The sequence below is a fragment of the Bactrocera tryoni genome, chromosome 5 (genome assembly GCF_016617805.1).
Source record: "Bactrocera tryoni isolate S06 chromosome 5, CSIRO_BtryS06_freeze2, whole genome shotgun sequence".
In the NCBI taxonomy this organism is placed as follows: Eukaryota; Metazoa; Arthropoda; class Insecta; order Diptera; family Tephritidae; genus Bactrocera; species Bactrocera tryoni.
Window position 1 is genome coordinate 62,433,368 of NC_052503.1, and position 8,362 is coordinate 62,441,729.

The window sequence follows — 8,362 nt, forward strand, 5'->3', positions numbered from 1 at the left end:
CCGAACTTAGCCCTTCCTTACTTGTCGTTATACTTTTTCTCCGAGATGAAGTTGCACACTCTTTCGAAATAATCCTCTGTACATTGTGAGGCAGTGATAGAATCGAGAAATTGTTGATTGCCGTATTTGGTTGAAATACTTCGCAAAGATTACAAGCAAAAAAGTTTGCCTTTTCTTCTTCGGAAAATGTCGGTTTTTTATCCCAATTTTTACTGAGGGCTTCAAATGTTCTCGGTCTTCTATAGTGAGTTTTTTCGAGAAGAGTTCGGTATCAAAGTAGAAATGTATTTTTAAGTGCGCTTATTCTTCACCTCTTAAAGCTTAAAGAAAATAACGGAATTATTTGGTTTCATTTAAGCAATAGATTATTTTGGATAAATTTAATATATTAATTTCGGGATAAAAATTAAAAAAATATGTTACTAATTGTTTTAAGACTAATTTGGTAGAAATTTCGGTTATTAGTGCATGTTATTCTTGAAACTAATATATCTGTATTTATACCAACGATTTATTTCTTTCAGCACTCTTAAAAGTTTTTTAAATTCAATATTATTACTAGAAAAGTGGTACTATTTTTTACTTACTTCAAAAATTGATATCCATATTAAACTATACCTTCCTCGTAAGCTGCGAATGTTAGTACGTAAAAATTTTTTCCTTGATTTGGCACCCCACAGTTTAAATTTGTCGCAAAAGAAAGAGAACTTTTTAAATATAACTAGTTCTGGTGGCGCCACCTATTGGTGGGTATATGAAATAAAAAGTTTGATCTCTTGTTGACATTTCGTAAAAATTTTAAGACATTTGGATAACTACAAGCGACGTTATCAATCAAAAAGTGACAGCAGCTTTTGATCATCGGTCGTAAAATGCAAAGATCAAAGATCAAATATTAAATTTTGTTTTAAACTTGGGAAAACGTTTACTGAAACATTTCAAATGATGAAAAAAGTTTGTGGTGATTAATGCTTATCCCGTAGTAAGGTGCATGAGTGGTTTAAGCGATTCCAAGAAGGTCGTGAGGGCCTCTGTGACGATCAGAAGTCGGTCGTCTTCAGAAGTCAAGAATAAAGACAATGCTGATTTGTTTTTACGATACCGAGGGTATTGTACACCGAGAGTTCGTCCCACCTGGCCAATCGATTAATGCTGTGTTTTACCTTGGTGTTATGAAGCGTCTTTTGTCAAGTATTTGTCGTGCTCGACCACAATACCGTGAGGCAGGGTTCTGGCGCCTGTTGAATGATAATGCGCCGTGTCATCGGTCGACGCTTGTCACTGATTTTTTGACAAAAAACTCCATATTAACCATTAATCACTCACCCTACTCACCTGATCTGGCACCCTGTGATTTTTACGTATTTGGAAAACTTCATTTGCCCATGAAAGCACACTGGTTTCAGGACATTACAGCTATCCAAAAGCCGACGACCGATATTCTCAAGAGCATTCCGAAAAATGACCTTAAACACTCATTTGAAATGCTAATTGACGGGCTAAACGCTGTACCGAAGACAAGGAAACTACTTTGAATAAAAAAATATAACTTTCGAAAAATATTAATTTTTTGTTGTTGTTTTTTTTAACAGTCCTGTTTCTTTTGCGACAGACCTTGTATTTTCGTGAAACCGCCAACATTAACTATTGTTATTTTAGCCACCTTGTATGACTGTACAAGCTGCCACTGGTCGCCTTGCATATGTGAATCGCTTGCTCCGTTATGTTTACTACCGCTTGTGACCGTTAAAGGTGCGATCTTTATTTCCCATGTAAACATTGCTTTAAACCCCACCTTCACTATTTCGCGAACTACTGGTAATACTCGTACTAAAGTTCCCTTGCTGTCATTACTACGAAGCAACGGTTTATTCATATATATATTTTGTTACTTTCACATGTTATCCTAAGTGTAAATTTCGTTAACCAGCTCTTTATTGACGAGTTGGGCTATTTTGTTGGCTCCAGAAAAAATAAGTTTCTATTTCTTCAGCAAACGATATGAGAGAGCAATTTTCCATATAACCCACGGAACATCATGTTAAGTTATATATAAGCTATGAACTGGAAATCCGCTTTTTCTATCAGTTAAAAATAATTATTTCTCTTTCTCAGGCATTAATTATCTTACCACAAATTTGACATTAACTCAAAAAAAGGCTCGTGTGGATTGGATTTGAAAGAAATCGGTTCAGTAGAAAAAAAATTAGGACCCGGGCCGACCAGAAAAACAATGTTTTGAGAAAAACGCGTTCAAAGTTCAACAACTCCGAGAGAGAGAACTCCGACGCGCTGTAGAAAACTCGTTATAACTCCCGAAATATTTCGAATTTCTGTCTGAAATTTTCACAGTATATTCTCAAGACATTGTACTTTCAAATTAAGCAAAAAAAACGTTTTTTAGATTTTTTGAACCCAAGTTACCAGACTACTACCTTAAGCGAAAATATATATTATACTTCTGGCAATGTAAAGATCGCATCCGGCTTTCTGACATCGACCTGAAGAGACCCAACAAAAAATAAAATCGTCGTAGTTAATTCGCAAATACAAATTTAACATGAACTGCTGGGGAACTCAAATATTCTACACTAACTATAGAATGAAAAAGACCACTCAGATCTACAAATCGGCAACTAGTTAAAATGATAATTAGTCAAAAACAAAACATGTATAAAATCTGCCTTGCTATTGCTACGGAAGGGGATAGAAAACCCTGAATCTTATCTAATGTGGCATAGAGAAGAGGGATTACACGCCATACAATCTCCACACTTTATTTCTCGACTAGATACAACAGTAACTTCGGCTGCACCGAACCTATTAACAGATGATTTTTTATAGCATGAAGAGTATAAAATATCTTTATCTTAATTTTGTTCGGTCAGTTTGTATGGTAGCTATATGCTATAGTAGATTGTGGTGTTGTCTTAGGTAATAACCTCAGCCGAATTTCTTGAAGACACCTTCTCAAATAAAACAGTTTCTATATAAGAACATGAATTGGATTAGTCATTTAGTATGGCAGCTATATTCAATAGTTGTTCAATATCGGCGGTTCCGACAAATAAGCAGCTTCTTGGTGAGGAGAGGACATGAGGGAAAAGTTCGCAAACGAACAAACGAACATAGCTCCATCGACTCAGCTCGTAAAGCTGATCATTTATAACGTGAGTCGTGTCAAGCATCATCATGGAAAGACTTACTCCTGAACAACGTTTACAAATTGTCCAACTTTATTACGAAAATTCACTTATGGTCAACAGAATCGACCTACCGAGTGTACTATTCGCAATACCATCACCCACCCTTAGACCCAGAATGCACTACTGGATAATATTCGACCGAATGGACCACGTTCAGCACCCAGTGAAGAAAATATAGCAGCCGTAGCTGAGAGTGTACACGAGGAACTGGGAAAGTCGATTCGGCGCCGTTGAGAGCAACTCAGAGTGACGTATGGAACGACTTGGCGCATTTTACGTCGAGATCTTAAATGAAAAGTAGACAAAATAAAGCTAGTGCAAGAACTGTAGCCGCTCGACGTTCCGAAGGGCAACACTTTGCTCTATGGGCTCGTGAAAAGTTCCAAGAAGATGGCCGTTTTCGAGCCAAATTTTTTTTAGCGATGAAGCTCATTTCTGGCTCACTGAGTATGTAATCAAACAAAATTGCCACATTTGCGACGAAGAGCAATCTAAAGAGATAAAGTCCGGTGGAATCATCGGTCCATATTTCCTCAAAAATGATGTCGATGAGAACGTAACCCTCAATTTCGACCGTTATCTTGCCTTGATAGCCGACTGTTTGATGTCTGAAATTGAAGATCGTGATCTCGCCGACATTTGGTTTCTACAAGACGGCGCTACTTCCCACACATTGCATCAATCATTGGATTTATTGGAAAAACACTTCGGTAAGCAGATAATTTCACGTTTTGGGTAAGTCGATTGGCCACCAAAATCATATATCACATCGTTAGACTTTCACCTGTGGAGATATGTAAAGTTTGAAGTCTATGTATATAATCCTGCTTTGATTCGGGCCTTAGAGCAAACCTTCCCGCGTGTCATTCCGCAGTTTCCAGTCAAAATTGAACTCAACTACTAGATAAACTTCAAAAAATAAATGCTAAAGAATGTTCTTTCCAATGATAGTAAGTGTTCCCAATTAAATTTGAAGTTTCTGTGTTTCTTTAAGTAGCTAACCTCGAATTGGATCACCGTTTATATATATTTTAAAGGATCGCCAATATTTTCTTTGTGCAAACTTTACTAAGCTTCCAGACTTTGGCTCTCAATAAGGAACAACGGTGTTGCAAAAATGGTGAAGAACTAAATTTACCTTGTTCGGGTTATAAAAAAGAAGCAACTGATGCGCCTGTGTACTCAACAGAATGCCAACAATTGTGGTATCAAATTATGATAAGAAAACTCGCATTGGTTTGCAGTACATTCACGAAAGTTTTGTTTGCCAAAAACATGCTTATTCACACCTTGGCTTCATGTTCAAATAAGAGTGCAGTCCTATTCCAATCCAATTAACTTTCAGGTGTAAGTAAACACATTAAGTTGATAAGCTTTCACATACACAGCAAACACATACGCATCAAAATATATTTGTGGTTACACACCAACCCAACAGGCAGCAAAATACGCGTTAATGAAACTATGTCTGTTGTAAAATGCTGTTGGGAAATAAATGTAGATGATTTGAGAAGTATAATGATCTCAACATGAGCTCAAATTTAACTCAACAAATTTCGAAAACTTTACTACAACTTTAGAAACAAGAATGGCTCTCAACCTTTGCCGAATCACAGTTTATCATTTTTAAGTTGAGAGTTATAATTTTCTCAAGTTGAGAAATATTAAGACTGTGCGACAAACAAATTTTATATTTGTTGGCAACATCTTTATTGTACAGCCGCTCTTTTGTTAGCAATGCTATCATGACCGCTAGTTAAGATACTGTTGAGAAGCTACTGAGAATCAATTCGAACATATTTGACTAAAACTGAAACGTTTATCGAGATATGATTATACTGGTATCATGTTATATGTGGCTGTTTGGATAATACGAGTATAATGAATGAGACATTTTTAGTCTCAGAAGAAGCTTTTATGTAAATGAAAGTTTGTAGCATACTGATTGATTCAAGCACTTACACGCTCTTTTATTATAACCCCGGTTTATCTTTATTATTAGGTAACTAACCACATCTCCTTTAATTACAGCCCTAAACTTCATTTGAGAAATCTTTAACATTTTTAACGTAATATTAGCCTCTCAAATTACGAACACATACTTACATGACACTTACTATCTAAATTTTCCTACTGGGGCCAAATAGAAGTAACTTTTAAGTGATTATCATGTGCCTGCTCTTGCTTGATTTTCCTCACTCAAATTTTACACCAATTACAACGCTCCAACTCTCTTTTGCTTAATACCGTTATGCCATTAATTAAATTTCCTCCATCTTTATCTTTCTTGAAAATTTAGTTACACTTAATTATTCATTTACATATTTGGGAACATAATTTATTTAGAGTGATGTGTTTGAAAGTCACAAAATCTAATTTTTGTTTTTTTGCATTTACCTTTTTTTTTGGTGAACAATTACGGAATTTTTGTGGCCTAAATGTTGAGGTAATTATGACGAGTTACAAAGGAAAATATGTAAATTAATAGGAGTAGGCAAGATAAAGAAAGTTATTTTCTTTTTAACGTCGGAAAACCATCATTACGAGAGTTCATTATAAATATAACAACATTAACTAAAATTAAAATGAAAGTTTACGTTAATGGTAGGTGTGATCTCGGTGAACACTACACTACAAAGTAAAATCTCAACCAGAGGATCGGAATCTAAGCAATTTTGTATATATACGTACATTCACCATATCGTCACCTGAAATGCAAAATAACGTATCATCAAAAAATTCGAAATTGAGTGTCTTGCTGATTACGATTCACTTCTTCAAATTATATACATAATATTACATATGTCCAACATTTTCAGGTTCTGTGTTCAGATATAAACCAGTTTTAATCAATTTTAAATTTTTTTTTTCAATCGTGTTCCATTTTATTCCGTGTTTCATTCTTGCCACTGTAAATTTCCGAAAATGTTGTTACGTTATTTGGCATTTCAGGTGACGATATATAACTTAAACACTGACCTACGTATATATTAGGCATAAGATTGTTAGAAAAACTAAAATCACTATACGTAGTCATTATACAAAATCAGCCGGTTGTTCAAAAATCCTGGTAATGGTCATATGGGGCTAGGTGAAGTTTTCGAATATATTAATTTTAGGCACGTTGATATACTATTATGAGTCAAATACATTCTGAAATTCTTTCAACTCATAGCTAACCCACATATTGGCCGATACATGCAGCACAAAGTCACCAGGAATTTCGAAAATATTTATATTAAGTATGAACTAAGTTGGCTATGATTTCGATATTAATTTCCAAAGCAGCATGTTACGAGTCCGCTGGCAGCACCAAAGGATCACATCGGACAAGAGAGAATAGTGAAGTGTTAGCAACGTAAAACAGATCTAAGAATTTAACAAACTTGTTTGAAATTAAATTAATTTGGTTAAGATCCAACGTAAAACAGAACTAAGAATTTAAAAAACTTGTTTGAAAATACATTAATTTGGTTAAGAGCCAACTCCGACATTTCATCTAAGAAGTCATTAAAGCATAAGCGAGTGCTAACCAGAATGATGTAATCATCAATAGGTTTCCATGATACGTAAATTGCTATATATATTTCTGGCCTAATAATGTAAATAGGCATATTTATCATCGAAAATGTTTTTATTTTATTTTTTTTTTTTTTTTGTCGATTGCTGTTTTGTTTCGGGCTCATACGCAAAGATCCATGATTCGCCACCTGTGACGATCTTATAAACGTCTTTTGAAGCACCGCGAACGTATTTTTCAGCATTTCTTTACACTAATCCACACGAGCCTTTTTTTGAGCAATTGTCAAATCGTGCGGGATCCAACGAGAACAAACCTTTTTTACGGCCAGGTGTTCATGCAATATGCTGGTGGGAGAAATGCATGGGCATGCCTCGAGCTGAAGGTATGTTACATGACGGTCTTGCATTATCAGTTCACGTACGGCATCGATGTTTTCTGGCACAACGGCTGTTTTTGGACGACCTTCAGGGAATTCGTCTTTGAGCGAGCGTCGGCCACGATTGAATTCGTTGTACCAGTTTTTCACAGTGCTGTAGGATGGTGCTTCATAGCCATACAAAGATTTTACTTCATGGCTGCACTCTTGTCGTGATAATCCACGTCGAAAGTTGTGAAAAATGATCGCACGAAAATGTTCACGAGTTAATTCCATTTTTTGGCCGAGATGAATTTTTTAATTCCCTGAAAATTAAACAATTCACGATTAAATGACAAAACATTCTAAGTGATGTTATGCTAAAAAATATCAAACTTTCCAATGGAGATATCAGATTGCACCTGGCAACACTTAGTTTTGCCCTAGGCCAGAATATATATAGCAGCCCTCGAACACACGGTAAATTGAAATCTCCCAAAACAATCCTGGAATCAGTATCATAAGCCATGGAGAAAATATTATTTATTAACGAAACATGCAGCATATATACAGATACCGATTGAGGCGGTATATAAGATAAAATTAGGAAGATATGAAAACTATTAGCGTAAGTGAACAGCAAACAGGACATCACCTCCTATTCTGCTCAGCCGGTCATATCTAAAGATTTCAAATTCGCTATTGAATATCGCATTATCAAAAAGTGGGGCTTTAGCCAAGTTTCTGTGAAAGCAATGATTTTGAAATTACAATTAATGCTATTTAAATACAGATTAGTAAGTTTTGTATTAAGCCCTCTAACATTTTGATAATAAATACTCAGCGAATTATATTAATCAGTTTTTTGTAGCAACGGGGTTTCTTGGCATTTTGATGACAACTACAAAGAGTTTATAACGTTTATACTCGAATTCGCGCCCAAAGATTCTAGAACGAGTTATAAAGAGGGCTCAGGGAAATGTTGACCCGATTCAACCCATTTTGCATACACAGAATTACTACTGCAAGAAAAGGATTCTATGTGAATTTCTATTGCATATCTCACACATTGACCAATGTTTTCGAGCAAAAGTCAACTAAATGTACGGGGGTACACATATTCGATACCTAGGGTCTTGAACAGTTTTGGTGCGATTTGAACAATTTTTTGTCTAAAAATGGCATGCACTAAAGGCATTATTAAAGTTTAATACCACTATATTAAATACTTCTTGATTTCTGTACTGGAAAGTAAAAGAATCAAGTGGAATTTAAAAT